Source organism: Protopterus annectens, chromosome 2.part1 (assembly GCF_019279795.1).
Source record: "Protopterus annectens isolate FY-2018-M chromosome 2.part1, PAN1.0, whole genome shotgun sequence".
Classification (NCBI taxonomy): Eukaryota; Metazoa; Chordata; order Ceratodontiformes; family Protopteridae; genus Protopterus; species Protopterus annectens.
The window spans coordinates 217,049,213-217,075,550 of NC_056729.1; positions in this window are offsets into that span (position 1 = coordinate 217,049,213).

Here is a 26,338-nt window from a genome sequence, read left to right on the forward strand (position 1 = left end):
AATGTTTGCTATGCCTTCATACGATCTACTTCCAGAAATTAACTCAATTGTCACAACTGCCTTCTTTTCTTGTTCTTCATCAATACATCTGCCTTCAATGTAATATTTTCCAGCATCCTATCTAAGATCATAGGCAACACTTTCACTTTCACAATAATTTTTGATATTGAGATAACATTTAAAAGATCATATTTTTTTTTCATGTGCTGATTATCAATATCTCCCTCATTTTAGAGCAAGACACTGGCAGCCTCCCGGTTCTTCCCTGATAATCTTATAAAACTTGTGCGTAATGCCAGCTCACCCTGTAGCTTTCCACTTCTTCATTCTTGAATTCAGTCTGAAACTCAGCTAATGAAACCTTTATTTCCAAATTTTCCCTTCTGTCATTCTCTCTGACTCCTGCATTGCACCTTCTATAGCCTTCTCAACTAGTGTTGACTTATATATATATTAGTCAGGATGTACCGTCACTCTGCTCCACTTTGTCCCAAAATTTGGATTTACAGTATCCTCTCTTTTAGTTTCTATGTTAACAACTTTCTTGACTTGCCCGCTTGTGCTCCACCAAAAATCTTACTCAGATATTATAATGTTTACAGCTATTATGATTTCTATTTCATCGACTCACACTTTTAACTATAATAGTTCAAAGTCTCTTTCACCTCACCTTGTCCTCTTCATCTGTTTTGTGTTGCATGTCTTTGACATTCCTTTCCAACCCACTAATCAAATCCCTGTCTCCGACAAGATCACTCAGTCTTGCACTTAATGGGAAAATGTCATTACCACTAAGGACTGATTGTCATAGAAGATGTACTGAATTTCATTCCTGCTAAGGATCAGCTGTCAAAGAAGATGTATAGAATCTCATTCCCACTAAGGATCGTCTGTCATAGAAGATGTATAGAATCTCATTCCCACTAAGGATCGGATGTCATAGAAGATGTATAGAATCTCATTCCCACTAAGGATCGGATGTCATAGAAGATGTATAGAATCTCATTCCCACTAAGGATCGGATGTCATAGAAGATGTATAGAATCTCATTCCCACTAAGGATCAGATGTTATAGAAGATGTACAGAATCTCATTACCACTAAGGATCGTCTGTCATAGAAGATGTATAGAATCTCATTCCCACTAAGGATCAGATGTTACAGAAGATGTACAGAATCTCATTACCACTAAGGATCGTCTGTCATAGAAGACGTACAGAATCTTATTACCAGTAAGGTTCAGCTGTCATAGATGTACAGCTATACTTAATTTAAATAACTAGGTTTTTATTAAGGGAATCTTGAGTTTACCTGAGTCATTTAAAACTCATGATCTTAGTCTATTACATCATTTCATATTCTCACTCTCTTATAACTTGTTTTTGCACTGTTGTTTATTGATTCACTCTGTTACAATTATCCTTGTTAATCATGCTGTTACTTTTTCTGCATAAATTATTTATGTGCTAATACCTAATATCATCCGAATTGAATTTTGTCCTGTTTTTTGTAGTGGACTGGTGCTAACTGTGACCCTGTTCAAACTAGTCCACTTGTCTGGTTAACATGCATCCATCCTTACATACAAACGTAAGTAGTGTCAAGACTGAGTTTGCAACTAACAAATTGCATTTCTTGGCTTATACCATTTACTCCATCTGATTCATCTTTCAGGGTTATATACTTTGCTAACTTTTTGTTTACAGAATTAATATTCATATGAACCTCGGGATTACACAAATGAATTATCATTTGTCTTGGCTTTTGATCTAGATATGGAAGAAAAAAAATAATTCCAAAATTCAAACTCTGCTATATTATTCTGTCAGATCAATATTTTAACCACTTGAGTCACATACAATATATTTAAAAAAGCAGACTTGTCTCATGCATGGTAAATTGGTGGATACTCTGTCTCTCAGCTTGTGTGAATGCAAATTAGTTGCACTGATTTACCAAGAAACTAAAGATATCTTGGATCATAGATAAGAAGTCCACTGAGAACTGTGGCCTTTGTGACTTTTTTAATGAACAACTTGTACTGATTAGGCACTCTGTGCTGATGGTAGGTATAAATAGGCTGTTTGTTTTAAGAAAGATTCATTCTAAATTGTAAATGTGTTAAAGTACTAATATGCTGAACTTGTCCTTTTTATACAGTGTTGTGTCCATTCTAAGACAGTGCAAGAACACATCATTCTTAGTTACTCTAGTTATCCATAACAGCTCTGTTTTCTGAAATTCTCTATCACATCCCATGTGTGTGTGTGTGTGTGTGTGTGTGTGTGTGTGTGTGTGTGTGTGTGTGTGTGTGTGTGTGTGTGTGTGTGTGTGTGTGTGCGCATGTGTGTACATATATATGTATATATGTCATTATGTTTCATTTGATCAAAAGCACATGTAATCCAAAAACCCAACAGTGGCACATTTGATCCAAAACTATTGAAACAACAAACTATCAAAACTCACTTCACTGAAGATATCCCACACACTAAATATAACTCCTAAAGAATTTCTGTCGGTGGACAAGAACTTCTACTTCCACTACAACCTCCACCAACTTAAATATGCTAATTCCACAGTTGCAGAACTGCTGAGAAAAGAGAATACTCCTGACACACTAAATCACTGCTGGTGCACCTACAAACATCTAGGCATGGTTGTACCACTTAGTAGTGGGCATTATCATAGAACTAGGTTCTGCTGTGTAGTGGGCATCGCATATGCCTAACATGCAGAAGGTCCTGGGTTCGATCCCTATTGGAATCATTATGTTAGTGAAGGGTAAGTAGGGGTAAAGGTAGGCAAGATTTCTCTTCAGTATGAGAAAGAATATCAGAATTGAGCTTCTCAGGGTTCCATGCTTCGCCACTTTTGCATCTACTTTTTAAAAGTTAAAGTCAACGCTAAAGGCCTCTGGCTAATAAAGTTTGAGGATGATTGCAAACTGGGTGCAGTCCAACCCCCCCCCCCCCCAAGATGCAAACACCCAACACGGAAGTCTAACACAGAAAAATGACTGGTGCCAAAGCTGTAGCTTAAATCTGAACGCCAAGAAATGCATTGTATTTCCTTCTGAGAAGTCAGATACCTGTGGAAATTACAGATCACTTGTGAGGGATCTGTAAAATTGTGTAGATAATAACTTATCCTTCGATCAACATGTTTCCAAGGTAGTAAGAAAACTCTTATATGTTGCTCAACTTATAAGTAAGAAAATGGCATCTAGGTCCATGGACGTCATCATACCACTGTAGTCAGCCCTCAACAGACATATTATAGAGTATAACACCCCATTCTATATGTACTTGACCACACACATGTGGCAACTGGAATGCCTGCAAAGGTTCCTTACAAAAAGAATACAGGGCATAAAAACACTGGGCAGGATTCACGAAGGCTTGCACGGAGTGTAAGAGATGTGCAACACTCCATGCAAGCCTCGCGATCCAGAAACAGCCCTAAACTCCATGTAAGAGACCAGCTAAAACGTCTCTTACACAGACTGGGCGTGGACATGCCAAATACCTCACTTGCATCCAAAAGGTATGCAAATGAGGTATATTAGCGATCCACGAAGCAGAAACCAGTCCGTGTAGGAGACGTTTTAGCTGCAGAAATGTACTCAGTTGACAACTGAGTACATTTCTGCAAAATCCGCAACAGAGCGATGTCAGCTCCAAAAAAAGGTTGCATATGATTCAGGCAGCATGCCAATGGCCAAATATGTGGCCATTGGCAAGATAACCCGATGCAAAAATATTACAAATATGATTTTTTTTTCGGCAATCGCCGATATTTAAACCCAGCGCAGCCCCTCGCAAACGGGCTGCGCTGTATAAAACCATAAAAAAGAAGGTTATAAACCCACAAATGTGGGTTTCATGCAATACATGGAATGACAATGCAGGGACCAGCAGACCAAAACCAACATGGCCACCGTGTAGTGGTTGCTAAGGGGGGAAGCTGAGTCTAAGACATGTAACTAAGCATTAGTAGGCAATCACATGTAAATGAGGGTTAGGATACTGAATCTCACAGTCACATACCAAATGAGCACAGTCTGAGTAGTGTAAGAGATACAAAAGGGGGAGGAATAGAGTAGGAGATAGGTGACATCACAGGGGGGAATGGTAGAAAGAAATGCAGTTCATTGGAGGCCAGTGTAACATGACAGATGACAGGCACAGATCATGGAAAGAGGTGTGCCACTAGATAAGTCATGGAAAGTCAAGAAATGGAAGGTGTACACTGTTACCTACACCAAAGTTTCTTGCTGGCCGTGCATGCTCACATGTGCGCGCAATTAAGCGCGAGTAAGGCAGTGTGCGTGCATGTAAGGCAGTGTGAGCATGTGGGAGCGTGTTGGGAGATGTTTAACACTGTTTGCGCAGGTGTGCGTGCGTGTAAGGCAGTCTGAGTATGTTGGAGGCTGTTGGCAGACGTGTAACGGTGTTTGAGCGGGTGTACGCGCGTTTAAACCCGAATAAGTAGATTCTTAACCGTGTAAGCACATGTGCGTGCGTGTAAGCCACTGTGAGCGTGTTTCAGATAGTATGCAAGTTGCTCCCCCCTGAGGAAACAGAAAGGAAAAAGGAAGCACCAGAATTAATAGGAAGCTAGCAGGGATAACTGCTGAAGCTAGCAGGTGAAAATAATTAGAAGCAGGCAATTACACAGGCAGAATAGTAGCCCAGCCCAGCACTTAAAACTCTGCAAACAGTAGTGCAGGATGTTTCCATTAAGAGACACTGCAAGACAGGAGTAAGCTAATAGAAGTGAAAACTGAAAAAGCTGAACTCAGAGCAGAAATGTTAGGGGCTGCCATAGCTGTCATAATGAGACATAGGCGACTTGCTGAGGGTGGTGATAATGCAGATGGTGCCAGACAACCCACAGTGAGGAAACGGAGAAGAGTGTAGAGGCCCAGGGTCACCTACCATGGGTTACATGAGCTGGAGATAGTAGAGCGCTATAGAGTGGACAGAGAGCTCCTGCAGCAGATTGTTGAGCTGTGCAGGCCACGCCTCACACACAGAACCAACAGAGGGGAACCCATCCCAGTGGAAACCAAGGTATGTGTTGGCCTAAGAATACTAGCAACAGGTACCTTCCAGAGACCAACTGGCGATATGATGGGGATATCACAGGCATCAGCCTCCAGGGTACTACATCAGTTCCTGGATGCCATGTCAGCACATGTCGGTGATCATGTATATTTCCCCAATGCCTGTGAGGTATTGGCCAGCAATATGCGTCTCTTCCAGCAAATAGCGGAATACCCTGAGGTACTGGGTGCTATAGACTGCACGTACATATGCATCAAAGCACCAGCAGGTGAGCGGAGTAGTGCCTACATTAACCGCAAGGGCTTCCCCTCCATCAACTGCCAGGTCATGTGTGATGCGCAGGGCATAATAATGAATGTGTGTGCCCTGGGAGTTATCACGATTCCCACATCTGGCATTTGACGCAGCTGTACCAGACATTTGCCAATGGGGACATCCCACACGGACACCTAGTGGGGGATGCAGGTTATGCACTGGAGCCGTGGCTGATGACACCCATCAGAAACGCACACACACCTGAACAGGAACGCCATAATGAGGCACACGCACAAACACGTAATGTGATAGAGCGTGTGTTTGGGCTGCTCAAGTCACGGTTCCGGTGTCTGGACACATCTGGTGGAGCCTTGCAGTACACACCAACTGCATGTACCCAAATTGTCATGGTATGCGCTATGCTACATAATATGATCTTGCGAAAACAGCTGCAGCAGGACCAGCATAGGGCCGGGCCAAACAGCCCCCCACCATTGCCAAGGCCATCACAGGCAGAGCGTGACTCGGAGGAGGAACAACCTGAGCCTGCCCCAGTAGGCAGAAGGAGGCGTGCCCAGTATGCCCTGGCCTTGGCAAAGAGGCAACGCATAGCACATACACTGGCACAGTAGGAACCCTGGGAATGATACCCCTCTTTGACTCACTCATATAGTAACAGGGATGCCAAACATGACACAACCTGCTCTCAAACATGTACAGGGAGTGTAGTATGTGCATCCGACAGAGGCAGCCCTGCAGCACCACCTGAGGCATGATTGCCATGTGTCAAGCAATGTAACATCATCTAGTATATGCAAACATGAAGACCCTGCCTAACATCTCACCCTCACCAAGCATGATGCCACACTATGAAGACAAGAAGATCAAGTACAATAATTGGCTGAAGTAATGCAGTCAGTCAAAGGGGAGCCAATGTGTCACAGGCTGGGAAGATATGCGGAGTTTGACATGATGCACCACCTGCTAGGGGTGGCATGCACCTAGCATGCCATGCCCCATGGATACTGGCAAAGGCTGTCAGTACCCACAACATGCCCTGAATAGGTAAGTCGCAAAACACACACCCAACCTCATAGGTTCTACAAGGGATAGGAACCTAGATGTAATACTACCCCATGACAGATGTACAAACAGCAAGATGTGTGCAGTGTAAACGCACACAGTAAGGAGAATGTAGATACCAGTCCTGTAATAGAGAACTGGGCAAGGCTCACAGCAGCACCCTAGCACTACCAGGTCACACCTCATACTGTGCTGTACAGCCCAAAACATGGAACAAGCTACAAAAGGAGGGTGACTAGCAAGAAATGGCAAGGATAACCACACCCCCATGTTGGTACCACAACAAGAAGCAGCATGGAATAGCCATGGTCAAATACCAATGGCTAAAACTGCCTCGCAGTAGATAGCCTGCTGCAGACCACTGTCCTAATACCAGGAACATCACCTGGCCTATGTCGGAATACATGAATATATCAAGCCCCCCAAACCACATTATATTGCTCGACTGAAAATACCCAGACATACACCGGTAGCATCGTACTAGCACCAACACAGTAGGGGAAAATTACCCAGATTCCATAAACCAAACTGCCCAGGAACAATGTACTATCTCCACAAGAGGGGTAAGCATACTGGATGTGATAATTAGCAACATGTGCACTGGATGGCAAGATGAGAAGTGTACCCCTCACTGGTAAGACAAGACCATAGAGTAAGCACACTGGAAATACACACCCGACCCCAGTCCCTGGCCAGAATACCACAGTGAAAAACATGTGTAAAGTATAGGTTGCAGCCCTTAAAACAGATGTTGAATCCACAAAAGGCCCTGTGCAAGTGCAGAACATGGGACACACCACAGAACATGTTATACAGGCATTCCATGAACACAGCCAGGAATGCTTGGAGTATGCAGTCACAAATAACAACAACACACAATGCCATACACGCAGACATCTGGCATGCTGGGCTCCAGCCATTACCAAACCATGCAAGAGAATGAGGAAGATACCACATGATAGAGCAAACATAAAAAGGGAAGTAATCACTGACCAGTAGTATGGCAACAACATATGTCCACACATACAATCCACTAAGTCCAGCCACAACAAGTATAACCTATGAATCCAGAGGCAATGTGATGCCAGTACCAAGTACACAGACAACCACAACACCCGAATAAATACAAACATATGTGATAGATGCATCCATGTATCCAAAGCAGAGGTTGAGCTCCAACAAGCCAGTACTGTCAACACTAGTCAGGAGGAGAAGGTAACCACATACACCATGAACCCAGTCCCACATAGACCTACCACAACTGTAAACCAAACACATAAACACAGACAAATATTCCCGGAGGCCTCAATTACAAACACACCACACCAACAGATGCCTCCAAAGTAGATCACAAGCAACCACAACCTTCAAACATAGCACATGCAACGAATACTACGCAAAGCTGGTGTGCCAAACAGTCACAGGCCCGAAGGAGAAACAAATGCCTGATACAGTCGTAATAGGTGTCTGTATAGGCAGAAACACAGCTGTCCCACTCACCAGACTGAACAAGGGAAAGGGTAGAGTAAGCTGCTTGTAGGTAGCCACAAAATGCCACGTAACACAAGTACACAGGTCACCCCAAAGCAAGCAGGAATATGATGCACTCAATGTCCATGCTGGGGTGAATTACCTGAGATGTACCTCCCTTTTCAACAACAAATGAGACATGTATGGTCCCTCCGAGTATGTACCCCAGGGCGGGATGACACTGGCTGTGTGCAGCATCCAACCCTCACCAAGAATGATGCCACAGTACAAACACAGAATGCTCATGTTTAACAGCTGGCACAGTTACAGCTGTCAGTCCAAGAGGGTGTAATGTGTGTCCGCTTGAGATGTCAAGCATGACAAGCCATGCTGCTGTTAAAGGGGTGGCTGTCAGCTGTTACCTGTGTGCGTCTGGATACTGGATAAGGCCTTTGCCGCCTCCATAGAGCCATATGTAGGCAAGGCCAAAAAGACTACCCACCACCCTAGAAAACATAAGTGGTAGGAAACATAAGGGTAATGCTGACCAATGCCAGATGTGTAAACTGCAATATGCATGCCCCTGAGGCACTTCCCATTATGGAGAACATTGATGCCTGTCCAGTGACAGAAGCCTGCTGCAGGCCTAGTGATACCACACCAGCACTTCTAGGTTATACCACATACCATGTGTTATGGCCCCAACACCTGCACCAAGACATCAAAGGAGGGGGAGTATCCATATGCAGCACAGACACCCATATAGCCAGTTAACTGACAATGCACAAAGCAGCGGACACCACCCATGTGCACATAACTGTAGTCAAAACTGCTGTACAGTCTGTAGCATGCGACAGACCACACTCTCACACACAAGAACCCCACCCAGACATCCGAAGACACTGGACAGTATGGATGTCCCACCAAATACCAGACAAGGTACACAAAGTACCACATAGGTGTCAAACCATTATGTATGCAAGGAGCCATCAGGGACCTAGGGACACAGGTCGACATTAATCTGTCATGTGACAGCCACAATGCCAATGTGGCTATGAAGACTGTTGATACTGGACACCGTATCATGAAAGGATTCACACCAACATCAACAGGGGTCACTGTGCCGATGTACTGTCCCCTTATCAGACCCATAATCTAGTACAATGACTCATATGGGATGTACCATACGTGACACCTGCAGCGGTTTGGAAGACCTCATAGTTACCCCACCAACAGGATAAAGGGTGCAAAATATATGTCATATGCTGCCTGGCTGTAGACACCCCAGCTGACTGCAGTCACACACTGCCTACACAGAGGCATTGTATGTCTGTTGTACCAGGCCATGTCCAACACAGGAGTAATGGACATGCTACACCACAGGAAATCAAAGCCATTGGAGCTGTGAGAGTCACAGATGTCAACCGCAACACATAATGAAATAAGATGTGCTGGAGGGACAGATACATAACCCATAGGCTCCCCACACCCAGAAACAGGATCCCAATCCATGGTAGGCAGAGCCCCTCACTGACACCCCTCAACAGGAATATTGCCAAGTGGATGGATGACCGTACATGTATACTGGGGGTCCCCACTGTGTCACGACCAGACAGAGGAACAGTGAAGAACCTCATAAATGGCCATAATTGAACATAGCAAGGGGTGGCGAAAGACACACACACTCTAGCTAGGCTTACCAATGGCCTAGGGTGTCTAGCCTACTATGAACCCATGAACCTATGAAGATACAGCACGTACAGGACACTAAGGATAATCACAAGGCTTACCCAACTGATGGTAGGAACCATGCTGGGCATCCACAGATATGCTCCGAATCACACAGATATTACAAACAACATACCAAACACACACACATATTGCTAACATACAACCTGTCAGGTGCAGTGCAAACACCCCGAGTGCAAAATACCTATCCCAGCAGATGGTCCCCTGACATTGCAGATGCTGAGGTAACAGCCATCATCTGCAAAGAAGAACACACAGCAGCAAAGGTATGTGACGGTGTCCTGTGCTGAGGCCAACATGGACCCCAAGAGTAATGGAATGCAAAATCACACTACTGGCCAATGTCAGCCTTACCACAGGGTATGTACCCAAAGAGCAGTGTACAACAACAGTGGTCCATCACAACAAAGGGGTTGCCTGAATGGATACTCCAAACTAACACCCCAGGATCCTGACAAGCTTGTTCTGCACAGCTATGGAAAGGATCAGTATGTACCACAGACAGAAGGCTAATGTGGACCTACTGATACCAGACCCGACACACTGTGGCTGTTGTAACTGCAGAACCTGCCCCTAAACATGTCTGACCCATTTGAAGCAGTCATTAAGGTCAGTGATGAGGGCTATGTGGTCTACACAGCGTAGCTGGACTGTGCACATGCTTCTAGACCATACCGTACGTGTTCAGTATGGATATGTTCACCAGCTTAAATATACACCCCTATGTCAGTAGAGGGGTTGCAAAGCAGACCAAGGACAGAACTGACATGGTCAGACATGCTGCATCCATGCCAGACTACAAAGCGGATATGAGTGGCATCCCACAAGGCCTGGTCTTGGCCCCCCCACCCCCGTTCTGTATACATGTCCCATAGGTATAGGCCAACATGGAAGGACTGTGACTGAGAATGTATGCAGAGGAGTACAAACAGCCCACTGTATCCGACCCCCAGCTGACACAAGAAACCCACAAAAGGGCCACCCACAAACAAACAACTGTAGCCATAGCCAAGTCAGCAAGCTAATCGCAGAAATGTGAATAGACAACCACTGCGGATATACAGTAAGTGCCCACAAAATACCACACAGGTGTTAACCCATGAGGCACCTAACATGTAATGTGAGACCTGGGTACAAAAGGTGATAAATAACCTGCACTGGACAAACATGTGTCTGTAGTGTTCGCAGAAACATATACCATATACCCACCCAAACATGAAGGCTGGCAGATGTAGATAAGGGGAAATCACTCTGGCTCTGCAGCCATCCTCCATCAGCATCACAACTGACTACAATAGCCCTTGTGGGATATACCGCAGCAGACACCTCCAACAACGGTAAAGTCCACAACAGTACCCCACCAGGGGTAGCAAAGAGCCTGAACAGATGCCATGTGTTGCCTGAGTAAACAAACTGCAGCCCCACACACTGCCATCCTTCTCGGCTACAAGAAAGCTGTGCCTGATGTATGATGCCATGTCCAACCTGGAATGAATGAACATGTTGCACCTTGTACAATCTGAATGGCAGTGAGCTATGCACATGAGAGACCTGAACCCCAGCACTGGCATTCATAGGACAAGCTGTACAGAATGATCCATAACACAGAAGGCACCCCCACACTGCAGTAAACTCCTGGTACAGTTCAGCCAGAGTGCCACATATCGACACCCCTCAAGAGGCATCCTGATGAGTGTATGGGAGATGGTAGGCTACCCTGGGTATCACTGTTATGTCAGAGGTAGACAGAGGCACAGTATACCAACCATGACATATGTAATGGCAAACTCCAGTTACAATGTGTGTTGAAGGACAAACACACCCTGTGACTACCATCAGCAATGGCCTACAGAACATCGCTAGTGTTTGCCAATGTCCACCCATGTTGTGGAATACACTAGCAATGTTGGACGAGCCTTGTGTAGGTAGTCCATATCTGAACATATTGCAACATGGTGATATGTGCACAACTGGCCCCTACACAGTCTGTCGTGCTCACTATGAAGATGTCAAGCAGTGATAGGACTAAAGCCCAGGATACTGTCCACTACAGTGAAATACCGAACCAGTACACTATACGGTACTACAGTGTTAGGTCATTATGAAAGTATGTTGAGAACTGTCTGCAAAGTATCCCATGCAATTCCTGCAGGCACAGTATAATCCCTGTTGTGGCAGACACGAAGCAGTTGGCCAGTTAGTACACAACATGACACCCAGCACACAATCATAAACGTGTGATAAGGATGAAGGTCACACACACCCAAATATGTGTTGGACTTCAGAGTACAACATATGGAAAGCTCACACTGGGCATGCTCGCACACTTTGATAAATGAGGCATATGTCAGACAACATGCCATGGAAAGGCTGAACTGGGCATGCTCACACATATCTGGTATTTGTACGTGTCAGTCCAGGAACCAACCACAACACAGCAATCAGCCCAGTGCACACAGTAAATGACCACAGAGACATAAGTGATATAGTGGATCGCCGTCATATGCAAACATCTGCCACAGATACACAAGTTGGTCATAGGAACAGGGAATGCTATGGCAATAAAGACCTGCAAACAGTAGAACAGCACAACAAATATTGTGCATCCAACAATTGAACATATGGGTGTAGAGGTCAATACTAGGCTTCTTGCCCCAGGGAATGGCAGCTCAGCCAGAGTGTGCTTGGCATCTGCTTCCCCAGGATAGTAGGCTACTGTGCCACTGTAAAGTAGGTCACAGAAGGCGACGTGTGAGGCTAGTGAGCTGTGCCTCTGTCAAGCAGGGGCACTGTGGAGGTCTCAGGGATTGAATGTGCTAAGCCACAGCCATGTTGTCGGTGTGTGCTGTGAGAGGGTTGCTGAGGATCTCTGACAGTAGGTGTCCGTCAATAACAGACTGAGGGGAGCCCTACCTACATTCTCTGGACGATTCCACTGTCAACACTGTGTTGTAATGAGTATGTGTGAATGAAGTGCCGTGCTGGAACCGTCCACAGATGTCCTCCCTCTGTGGGCTACAGCTCTGCAATGTAGTAGGTCGCTCTGTCTGTTGAACGGCGCATATATGGCCGGTGTACAGCTGACAGGTGTCTTGTGGAGCAGTCATGGGTATATGTGGGATAGCATGACCAATGCAAACTGTACACATGCTCCTAGGATGCAAGTGTCAAGGATTATGCTGAGTGGCCAGTATAGTCCTCCGGCATGGGTCCTCTGAAGTCATCCATCCCAGTCTACACAAGTGTAGAGTCTGCTTGTGCTAAACACAGTTTGTGTGCAGTGATAACCTTGTCTGGGGGTGGAGATGAGATATGGATGTCCAGGGAAAGCTGGACATGGGCAGGTATCAACAATGGTGGTCTACCTCTGGTGTGGAACAGTGAGTACCCACGTTGCAGATGGACAGGTGCAATATGTATTAACCCATGTGGCTGTGGTGTGTGGTTCTGCTATAGCACATGGACCCACAAATTGTAGTGGCGGTAGGGTAAAGTGGTAGAGGCCTGAGTAGTTCTCACACACAATATGCCTGTACCTGATGTTAACAACTAGAATGGTGTATGTAAATACCTGCATATCCTGGCACTGTTCCCAGGGAAGCTAAGTGTGTGTCCTGGATGTGGGTGTGGTGTGCTGGACTGGTTGTGTTGTGTGTTACAGGTCCTGTGGTCCCAAAGCATGTTATAGAACATAACCTGCCAGTGCGATGTGCATATCTGACCCTGATGTAGGTGGCTGCAAATGCATTTATATGCTAACCCCCACCTGACAGGTAGTACAACATCTACAAACCTCTGTGGAAATGAAGATGTCAGCACCCTAGAAATACTACAGGTGCAGAACAGATGCCCAGTAATTCGGATAGTGCGCTTTGCGAATGCGTCGCTTCAAGTGTCATAATACAGTTAGGTAGGGGTTCGAATCCTGCAAATGCTCAGTGTGTATGTGTGTGGATGAGTGGGGTTTGTGTGTGTGAAAGGCTGTGAGAAGGAAATGTCCCTTTTGGCAACTGGGAGAACACACTACAGGATGCACACTCCCCTTTCTAAACACAGATGATGTCAGCACCCTATAAGTACAGCAGGAGAAAGGAAGCCTTCCAGTGATGCAAATAGCGTGCTCTGCTAATGCATCTGTCTCAAGTGTCATAACATAGTTAGGTAGTGGTTTGAATTCTGCAAATGCCATGTGTGTTTGGATGGGGGGGGGGTTATTGTGTGTGTGCAGATATGTATGAGGGAAATGTTCCTTTTGGCAACTGGGAGAACACACTACAGGATGCACACGCCCCTTTCTAAACACAGATGATGTCAGCACCCTATAAGTACAGCAGGAGAAGGGAAGCCTCCCAGTAATGCGAATAGCGCGCTCTGCTAATGCATCCGTCTCAAGTGTCATAACATAATTAGGTAGTGGTTTGAATCCTGCAAATGTCAAGTGCGTGTGTTTGGATGGGGAGGGGGTTATTGTGTGTGTGCAGATATGGGTTATTGTGTGTGTGCAGATATGTATGAGGGAAATGTTCCTTTTGGCAACTGGGAGAACACACTACAGGATGCACACGCCCCTTTCTAAACACAGATGATGTCAGCACCCTATAAGTACAGCAGGAGAAGGGAAGCCTCCCAGTAATGCGAATAGCGCGCTCTGCTAATGCATCCGTCTCAAGTGTCATAACATAGTTAGGTAGTGGTTTGAATCCTGCAAGTGTGTGTGTTTGGAAGAGGGAGGTTATGGTGTGTGTGCGAATATGTATGAGGAATGTGCCCCTTTTGGCAACTAGAAGAACACACTACAGGATGCACACTCCCCTTTCTAAACACAGATGATGTCAGCGCCCTATAAGTACAGCAGGAGAAGGGAAGCCTCCCAGTAATGTGAATAGTGCACTCTGCTAATGCATCTGTCTCAAGTGTCATAACATAGTTAGGTAGTGGTTTGAATCCTGCAAATGGCAAGTGTGTGCGTTTGGATGAGGGGGGTTATTGTGTGTGTGTGAATATGTATAAGGAATGTGCCCCTTTTGGCAACTGGGAGAACACACTACAGGATGCACACTCCCCTTTCTAAACACAGATGATGTCAGCACCCTATAAGTACAGCAGGAGAAGGGAAGTCTCCCAGTAATGCGAATAGTGCGCTCTGCTAATGCGTTTCCCCTGCGTATCGTAATGTAGTTAGATAGGAGTTTGAAACCTGTAAATGACATGTGTGTGTGTTTGCATGTGGGGAGTTTGTGTGTGTGCATTTCCGTATGAAAAACATGTTAGTTTTGGCAATCAGGTGATCGCACTACCTGATGCACATTACCCTTTCAGAGTGCTGATGTTGTCAGCACCCTATAAGTATAGCCAGAGACGAGGAACTATCTAGTAAACCGAACAATGCACTTTGCTAATGCGTCCCTCTCACGTGTTATGACTTAGGTAGGTAGGGGAATGAATCCTGCAAATGGCAAGTGTGCATGTGTGTGGGGGTAGTAGGGTGTGTGTAAATGCAAGTCTGAGAGAACAGATCCTTTTGGCAAATACTACAATACACCAGATGCTGCATACTCCCCCAGTAAACACAGGGGATGTCACCACACTATCAGCACAGCCAAACAGGGCTAGTTGGCTAGTAATGCCAATAGTGTGCTCTGCTACTGTGTCTATTACCATTGTCAGAGTACAGATAGGCATGTTTTGGCAACCCACAACTGTCACGTGTGGTTGTGTCACACAGTATGACCTTGTGCAGGTGTTTGTACATAACAATGCATGCCATTGCCTAACCCAGCAATGGCATTGCACACATGATGTATGTGTGTGACACATACACATAAATACCTGTGACCTGCAGTAGTTACCATGTCTGACACATGCTTCGTGTGGATAAATGGTATTAGCAATGTATACCAATATGACTGTGTCTTACTGTGCAGGGTCCGCACGTGGTATGTCCCTATACAGTGTGGGTGTCTATGGTGAAAGACCTACAGCAGGGGATACACATCTGGTCTGGGCCATATAGTGTACATGTAGTCAATGTACAGGTGCTGCATGTTCCCACCTGTTGTGGTAGTGGTAACATGTCATTCCACTGCAATTCGGTGACCACATGCTGTGAACTCTTCAACTAGAGTGTTGTAGCTACAGTAATGCTCACACACAATGTTCGGCTGGATGCAGTACGGCCTTATAAACACAGTTCATGAGACTGTCATATTGCCGGTGTTGTTATGGAGGATAGGTGGTCTTCCTGTGTATGTGAGTGTTGTGTGTGCCAGGCTATGAACCAGATGGCAGCCCGACACACTGTCAGCTGCACATGAGTAGGCCCTGATGGTTTGTGCTGTGCCAACACCCTGGAGGTGTGTGTATCTGTGTTACCTTGGGATACCACCCCCCTATCCATGTGTGTTACATGTGTAGGGGATGACAGGCATGGTATGGGGCATAACCTGTCAGTGATGGGTAACACCTGTGAGCCATGAATCATGCATCCGGTACTGCACAGACATTGCAGTTCACTGTGCTGAGGGCAGTGTCTGGTGCATGCATCCTCCGATGTACACTGCTGTTGTTGTGTAGCAGCACTGTTAGTGTCCTAACCTGTGTGATACCCACAGAGGTCGCTATGTAAACCATGTCCTGCAGCATAAGGCAGTATGTGTGTACCAAGGAGCCTTGCCATTATACATCGGGCCATGGGTATCACGTGCAAGATGACCCGTGCACATCAATGTGGCTTCCCTAGCATGTAAGCACACATTGACAGCCAGAGGATACCCTATGAATGACAGTGGAGACTGAGCATAATGTAGACATACAACAGCCTTCCCACATATAGTGGTAGAATACCTGGTGAGGGTATGTTGGCAACCAACATCAGGCTCATACTGGCCTGTGCCACATGCTGATAGATCCATTCTATGTTCCCTATCATGTAGTCCAGGGAGGTATGTCCTGGGCAGCCACACTGGCATGGTCAATGAGTGAGTCATATCTGTCCATGCCTCTGTCTGACCTGTATGCATGTGTGCTGTGGTGGACCATAGTGCCCCTGAGTCATATCACTGTGACCTTCACCAGATACAGCCTGTTGAGCGGAACCCCAGTGCAGCACACATGACAGGTACCTGACACGTCTGTAGTAGGTGTGTTGTGTAGCCCTACAGGCTGTGGGTGTGTGGCACAGGGGATGTGCATGCCATGTGTGGCATGTGCTCTGTTCCGACAGAACATATGCCTGTGTGCCAGCTGCGGAGGTGTGTGATGCCCAGGCAGGCTGCTAGTCTGATTCCCCAAGTATGCCCCAGTGTGTTCAGCATGCTGTCAGTGTGTGTCAATATCTGACTGGTATTGTCGTCACTGTAATATATTGTATTGATTTATTTATTTATCCTACATTTGTTGACTGGGATAGCCTAACTGGATGCATGTCCATTTCCAGGGGAGGCCCGTGGAGACAAGCTACGAGGGTAGCAGATACAGCATTACAGAATACTAGCATTACATAGTACAAACAGATTATTTACAGAGATTACATAAGTAAGCAAGTCAAACATGTTCCACAGGTTAATGTTAGACCTGAGCACAAGCCAGGATTAAATTGAAATTACACAGTAAAGTGGTTCACAGAAGTTACACATTCGAGTTAGCCAGGCTTGATACATTGACATAGCCAGTTACGTGACAAATGTTGTTTGAGTCTACTGTTAAATGACCTAAGGTGGACATTAGGGTAATATCAGCTGGAAGTGAGTTCCAGGATCTACTTACAGGGTTTGCAAAGAGAGAATCACCAGCTGTGTTATTAAACTTGCTAGTTTGAAGTAGTACATTGTTAGAGGATCGAAGCGGTCTAGGATTGTTATAGGGGGTGATAATAATTTAAGTGCAGGAGTATTGTCTGGATTATAGAGGATTTTATAGGCCATAATCAGTTGGTTATACTGTATTAGGCTGGGTATTGCAAGCCAACCAAGCTGATTTAGATTGATGCAATGATGTGTCCTAAAAGGCAGGCCAGTGGCAAACTTGGCAATGTGGTTGTAGCAAATCGAGTGCTTGTTAAGGACAGTCTTGTTCATATGTGAGAGTAGAGGGGATGCATACAGAAGGGCTGAAACAAGGTGTGAGCGAGCTATGGCACCTTTAGCTGGAGGGGCTAGGAAGGTTTTAATTCTGTAAAGTGACGCTAGCTTTCTATTGATGGCTTTGCTAATCTGGTTAACATGTATGTCACATATGAGATTATTGTCTATGATGACACCTAATAGTTTCGGAGATGGGTCAGGGGAGATTATTGTGCCATCAGTTGATGTTATGGTAACGGTGAAAGTGGTAGACCTACGTGTTGGTGGAATAACAGCAGTTTAGTTTGATTGGGATTTAGGATCAGACGATGTTCGGAAAGCCAGTTTGCTATTATATCAAAGGTGGTCTGGGTAGCTGACCATAACTCTACTGGAGATGTGGCTGAGCAGATCAGAGTAGAGTATACAGCATATTGGATACAGCTGACTTTTGGGATGACAGTATAACGGTCGTTAATGATGATGGAGGACAGCAAGGGCCCTAGGATAGAGCCGTGTGGTACTCTGAGGGTGTTAGGTAGAAGGTTAGAGGGTTTGTTCTGCCAGAGGCCGGCCTGCTGTCGACCATGCAGGTAGGATTGACACCATTGGAAGGCTCCAGTATCTAGACAGTCTGTGCAGGGTGAGGAGTACAAGTTGGTGATCAACCATATCGTATGCCTTTGAGTTATCCAAAAAGAGGGCTGTGGATATATAATTAATGTTGCAAGTATGGCTTATGGTGTTAGTAAAGGCTAGGAGGCCTGACGTAGTGCTGTGATGAGGATGTAAACCATGCTGAGTGTCTGCCATAATGCGAGTTTGGATTAGGTGGTGCATGACTTGTCTATGACGAAAGTTTCCATAATCTCTGCAAGTGGAGAGTATAGCTATTGGCCTATAATTGGAGACTTCAGTAGAGCTGCCTCCTGTGTGAAGTGGGATTACATATGACATTTTCCAGATGGTGGGAAAGTTAGATTCTAACATGGTTCCTTTGATTACCTTTGAGACGGGGTAAGCAATAGCATCATCTGGTTTTGATAGGTACTCGGCAGGGAGTTGATCAGCAGACAGTGTAGTGGGTTTCACTGTTACAATCAAGGTACGGAGAAGTGAAGTGGCAACTGGTTGGCAGCTGGACGCAAGTAGTTTTCTAGGGGTGCTGCTTTCAGGACCAGGGGAGCTAGGAGGTAGATGGCTAGCTAGGGCCTGCAATGTCTCAGTAAAGGACTGGTCAAAGCTATCAGGAACATCTTCAGGGGTATTATCAATAGTAGCAGCAGGGATTGGGGTTGAAGTTTGTCCTGGACATAGTATATATGACATGCCACCTGACAGGGTATGGCATTACTGGGTTCAGAGAGACCAGTCCCCAGATTGGCTGTGTGGTGGCATCCCACACATGTGTTGTACGTTCCTGGCCAAGGGTGATGGCTGACTGCATACATGTGGCAGCTGTGACAATGACACATGACTCACATAAACCACGACTGGACCATAGAGGTGATTCACAGGTTACCTTTGCACATGCCACCCTAGTAGTGTGATTGCCATGGTGAGTACCAACACATAGGGCCAATGGGGAACAACATACTGAAGGTGTGTATGTGTGGGTGGACTGCCACTGTTTCATAGCACTGACATATATGACTGCACACGTGGGTAAATGCCAGGTAAGACGTGTGCAATGTGTCACAGGCAACGTACATGCGTACAGGACAGACAGTGACGTTCTGTCATATGTAAGGTTGACATACATATGGAACGCTATGCAGATTTCACTAGCAGTCTACAGAAGCACTGTAACTCTGCATTGCAGGTGTAAGCAGTGTTCCAGGGGAACCCAAGCGAACATGCATGCAAACAAAGCTACAGTACACAGGGCTGGAATTACTGCATTATACAACAAAGAAGAGGTAACAATAACAGTAAGTAACAATGCAAATATGTAGGCACTATCAACATGTACCCAGGAATATGCAGCACAGATGCCCATGGTAGAAACGATATTATGTCATACTTATTTGTGATCTGGACTACATTGGTACTGCACACATATCTAGATGCGCGAACATCCACATGGCATAGTCGTTGTGGGCATCTTGACACCATTACTGTACATGTCCACTATTGCATCTCACTACTTGCGTTAGCTTTCCCCCTGTGCTACCCATGTATGCGGCTATCTGTTGGCAACCTTACCACCGGCATGCAATTATGTGCAGCTGTTATACTTTGGTATGTACTATGGGTGCAGATAACAATTCAGGACATTCATACAGTTACTACAGCAGGCATGCTGGGGTACACACAGTCATAGCAGCACACTGTACTGTTACCAACATGATACTACTAATACACATCTATGTAGTCACCCTGTGCATCAGCAACATGTTTACCTGTTCCCGCAATGATGTTGGAGATTGCAGGAGGTGGCACAGTGTCATCATATGCACAGGGTGTGGATTAGGTATGCCTGAGTCAGCCACTGATACCACCAATTGACATGTGTGTGTATGTGTGTTGGTGAGGGGCAGCAGTACAGGGTGGGGCAGTGTTGGTGCAGTGTGTGCGTGTATGTGGTTGCCCTAAGTGTTAACATTTTGCATGTGTGTATGCACGCACACAGTTCCACCTCATGGCTGCCATATACAGGGGTTTGTGGACAGCCACAGACTGCACCTGGCAGGCCATACAGATCAGTGTCTGTGTGCACGGACACGGTACCTGTGCCTGGCAGGGGTGCTACGGACCATATCCAGTACAAAGCTGGACTGGGTACTGTCATCAGAAGTGGGGGTGTGTTGACTGGACACATGTCCCTGTTGGGACTGTCCAGAGCCACGTGCACGTGGTCTCCTGGGGCGTTCCGATGACAGCACAGACCCAGCATTGCTGGGGCTGCTGCTGGCACTATGGGCGTCGCGAGCCTGTTGTCATCAGCGCCGACTGCCAGCTGCTGCCGCTGCCGCATCTGCCACGTCGACGCCCCAGACGCCCACCATTGCCCTGGCTTATGGACATCTGGTTGTGGAACTGCTGTAATATGTCCCCACAACGTCTGTCTATGACATCGGTGAAGTTACGGATAGCATCCGCAATGTCACGCGTACTGTCTGTCATGGCTGTGCGACATGCTCTGAGCTCCCTCAGACCCTGTCTGGTGTACCTTTCCATACGTGACTGAGCCTGCATGACAGTCCGAAACATAGCTGAGGTTGACAGACATCTTTGGGCACGTCGGCCAGAGGCAGTACGCCCACAGATGCTCCCACGAGAACCCATGGGCAACTGTCTGTATGGTACCATCGGAGGACCCTGCCCATGGCTGCTGTGTGGGGATGCATGTGCCACAGGTACCACATTACCCTGGTCTATGCCTGCTGTATCCTGTCCATCACCTAGGGACAATGGTGACAAAGGATGTACAGGCAGGATGACTGTGCGCAATGATGGGGTTGACAGCTGTGTACTGTCAATTGGCTGACCAATGGCAGACCCTGACACACCTTCCTGTACCATTACACATATATCATCATTACCAGTAGCCATGGCACAGGATTCAGGTTCCCTGCTGCAGGTCACCAGAGCAGCCCCAGAACCTGTGGGATGAAGACAGGAAACACAGTTTACAGTCTCCAGACATAGTTACCAGTGATGCACTTATACACACATGCACACATACACACATGGACACATGCACACAGGCACACATGCACACATGCACACAGGCACACGTGCACACATGCACATGTGGACACATGCACACGTGGACACATGCACACATGCACACGTGGACACATGCACACATGGACACATGCACACATGCACACGTGTTCACATGCACACATGCACACATGCACACATGGTCACGTGTACACATGCACTCATGTACACATGCACACGTGGACACAGGCACACATGCACATATGCACACATGCACACGTGGACACGGGCACACATACACACATGCACACATGCACACGTGGACACAGGCACACATGCACAGATGCACACGTGGACACAGGCACACCTGCACACATACACACATGGGCACAGACACACCTGCACACGTGCACACATGCACATCCTGTAGTATACACACAGAGCACTTCTGAGTTACACTACTGTTACTAGCATTATCAGGACTATTATAGGTTATGTTAAACACACTCACCAGCATGGATGGCCTGTCTCGCTGTAACCCTGGAGGGACCTGCAGAAATGATGAGATTAATGTCAGTGGGCACATCTGTGCCATTGATATTGCATATGATACAGTGTACAGAACAGTCAGGTGTACATATGGCATATTACCTGCACGCTCCATGTCGTGCTGCTATGTGGAACCAGCCTCCATCATAATGCAGGTGTACTGCTGTTGGTGTTCCGGGGCTGGAGCCACAACACTTAGGAGTAGCCCCTCCAGTCTGGTGAGGGGGGGATGTGTGGCCACCCCACCTCCTGTGGTGACCTGTTGCCTGTGGATATCTGATGCACGCTGCCGGACACTTCAGATTAAATCACTGCAGTGATGTCGTACCTGCTCATATGTCCTGTTATGCATGCCAATATCATTTACACTTACGGACAAGGTCTTGCCACAGTGCGGCCCTCTCCTGCTGATTCTGACTGGTGCGGGAAAACAGGATGTCATACTCCCGCACCAGGCTCTGGTGGATCTCCTCATCTTCCGCCACAAAGTAGGCGGGGTTACGCTGTCGCGCCATCTCCCTGGAAGAGAACACAGACAGGATATCAGCAGACCATGTCAGCAATATATGGCACACATACTATACATGATACTCATGTGTAGTGATATACTACTACTCCCATATGTTGCATGTGTGTGTGTCATGGTGGATACACAGGTACATGGCCAGATATCAGTGCTCAGCCAACACCTGTGCAACAATAACTGCTACATTCCACACAACGTAGTAGCATGCCCCATCGGTCAGCACACACTAACAGGTGCAATGCACAACCTCACTCTGGGGGTTCATCCCAAGGTACTGTATGTGGGACACCATCCACTACTGTGATGTGGACAGACGTTACTCGGCCTGGATATACATATCCCACCACCACCACCAGCACAGTAGACTACTTTGATATATATGTGATTAGACAGTTATTCACTTGCTGGGACTGAGATGGTATCCATGCAGCACACTGGGCCAGTGGAAGCCACAAGCCACACTGCTAACCCCTTTGCAAATGCTTACCACGGACATGCCATGGATTGCATGACACTTGCACACACATGTCTAACCCAGACCCTATGCACAAAGGTTAGGCATCCTGTCCGGTGGACCCCAGACAGAGGCAGATTGTATAACAATAGCAGGAGGCTACTGCAGGACAGAGCACATTCACATTAAGGGTAGGCATCCGTGGTCAGCACTGGTACTATGCTACAGTCCGTCATAACAACAGCCATGGCCTACTCTAGGAGGGAAATCGACACAAACACTATGGATGACCACAAGGCCTTCTTCAGTTATGTTACACATATAGACCACATGCCTCAGATATGCTCTGTGTTAATCCACACCTACTTAACATTCACCAAACACACGCATATTGGCAACAATCCTGCAGACATGTTCGGTGCACATATCCCCCCTCCTTCTCCCCCATCTTTGAAATATTTATCCCAGCTGGATGTAACCTCCCTATCATTGCACATGTCCAGGTGAGGGCCGCCCTCAGCAGAGGAGAACACACAGCATCACTGTGACCTCGTGGTCCCCCTGGATGTGTGCTACCGGCACTCTGAGAGGACATACCACCGCATGTAACACTGATAGTTTATCTTGGCCGTGCTACAGGATATGTACCTGGACAGTGGCATACAGCAACAGTGGTCCCACAACACTAAGGGGGCACCTCGACTGACCCTGGGAATTACCACATCATATGCATAACGGGCCTGGTCTGCTACGCTATGGAATTATGCAGTATGGGATGCATATGCAGTGACATCAGGTACCTGCAGACACTTGTTCCCAGCCAGTGTGCCTTTGGGATGGGCTGATCCTGACTTTTGGGCCTGGCTGACATGTCAAAGCAGTCACTACAGCCATTGCTAGGCCAACGCACAGACACATGCTGCCAGGATCCTGGCCTATGACTGCTTGACATGTGATGTATTGTCATCCCCTTTTGGTGGAACTACGTACACACAACATATCACATGGACATACCTATTGATACAGACCTATGACACATTTGGAGGGTTCACAGTATGCACACTATTAACCTGCTACTTTGCATTACCTCTGTTTGTCACAGCTGGTTGCGTTACCACAGCTTCTGCTTGCTGCTGCTACTGTCAGTGCTGACAGACAGCTTCAGGTTACAGAGTCACAGTGTCTGTTTTTTTTTTTTTTTTTTTTTTTTTTTGCTCTCTCTTTCTCTCTCACTTCTCACTGTCCCTCTGTCTGCTTACAGACAATGCAATGAATGTATTGCATGTGGGGAGTGTTAGCACTGGATGCTTTTGTAGGTATCTGCATAGGTCCATGTGATGGACTCTGCACCAATTGTAAGGCAGCATTTGCTAATTGCATACAGCCAGTCGTGTACTGATTGCAATTCTCACTGTGATTTCAGGTCAGTGCTATAAAAGGGTATGTGGGATAGGCATTGCCCTTTCAGATTGTGAGGGCGGGGACCATGCTGGTATGCTGTGGACAGTGTTCTGTGACTGTAAAGGTTAGTATCTCTCTCATGCTTCAGGCTGTGTTGTATATTCACAATTCTCCATTCCTCTCTCATGTTCCCTGTAGCAAGTGTGTATGCACATTGACTCCTACAACTATATATAGATATATTTATATATATATATATATATATATATATATGTACATATGCATACATATATCTATGTACTTTAACTGACCTTATTATCTACAGGCTGCCAACTAGCATGGCTGTTTCTTTTCACACACTACTATTATGGAAATCCAGGAGTTTTGACATTTATTTTAAATGACATGCTTTGTGTACTACACATCCTATATTCCCTTTACATTCATCCCTACTTTTACATGTTATATTTATTTTAGCACAATGTTTTTGTGTAAGACTCATGGCTTAGTGGTAGGTTGTACAAACTAGTGTTTCCTGGGTTCGGGAGTGGGAGTTTATTTTTCTTTTGAACTGAGTACAGGACCTGTCAATCACAGTGACTAAGGCACTTTTAAGCAGTTGTAACCAGGCTAGTGCTGGTTTGCGTGGAGCTCATGCATGCGCACTGGCGGTTAGCTCCACGCACACCCGGTTACAACCGCTTAACAGTGCTTACTCTGGCGCACACCCGCGCTATTTTCTTTGAAAGAAAAGAAAATGGGGAAAAAGGAAAGTGGTGAAAAAGGGGTCACAAACAGGGTAAGACAGTAGGGAAACAAGCTTGGGATGTGCAGGAGGGATGTAGGTAAGGCCCATAGCTGCCCATTTCTTCATCAGCTACAGCTGTGCATATGTATGTAATTTGGTGTGACATTTGAAACGTTCCACCCCTGAGAGAGGTGTCAGGACAACAATAATACTTGTTGTACAGCCAATTGTAATTGATAGGTTCCATGTCCAGCAGACATGTGTGCGGAATGGGCAGCTATGTATGGGGCGTAATTTTTTTGTGGGTACAGAGTGCCCTTTTTTTTTTTTTTTTTTTCAGGTGAGAGTGGTATGTCAGGTGAAGGAAGTCGGTACAGCTGGGGAGGTAGGTTGGGTAGGTAAACAGAAAAGACAAACAAGACACATACAGGGCGGTGTATGACACATGTGGGGGGGTTACACAATTGACGGGGACGGAGGTTTGGATATCCAGAGCCCATGAGCCCACAGATGGCAACAGTGGAACTGATATCCCCACCCATAGGCAGTTGCCACTGTTCCTTCACTGCCCAGGACGGGGCTGTGCTGGGGGCTGTGTAGGCGGGGCAACAGGCATGCCCGTTAGTTGCACCACCCGTGCCTTGAGCTGGCGTAGGGGCTCAAGGACAGAGTCCCGAATCTCCCTACGCACCACAGTCCGGATGCTACGGAGGGTGAGTGGTGGATCTCCTCCGGCCACACTTGCAGGGGGGGGGGCGAGCCCCATCCCCTGCAGCTCTTTCACCCGCAGGTGGCACAGGGCCACCAGAGGAGGGTCCGGACTCGGCACTAGTGCCACGTGCACTCACCAGCTGAGGTGGGAGAGGTGGGTCCGCTGGAACCCGCCTTCCCTGTCGTCCTATGTTTTGCATTATGTCATGACAGTTTGGGTTAGTGACATTTAATACCATTCACAATTAGTTGTAACAGCATGCATTAGTATTCCCATTAACCAAACACCCAGATATTCACACCATTGAACAGCGTGCATAACACATGCATAATTTGAACAGAAATACACAGTCCAACAACATGCAGGGTTAATTGATGGCAACGGGCCATCAGGTGTGGATGTATGAACAGGGCAGATGCATCAACGGACATGCAAATATATATGACCCAACAGGACAAACGTCCAGGGGTGTTAATTGTGATTGCACATACCATTTTCACGTGGAATGGGTTATATGTGGCTATAGGGTGGGGTAAAGAAAATAATATTAACACCTTCGAATAACAATACATATGCTGTACATTTCTAATAGCT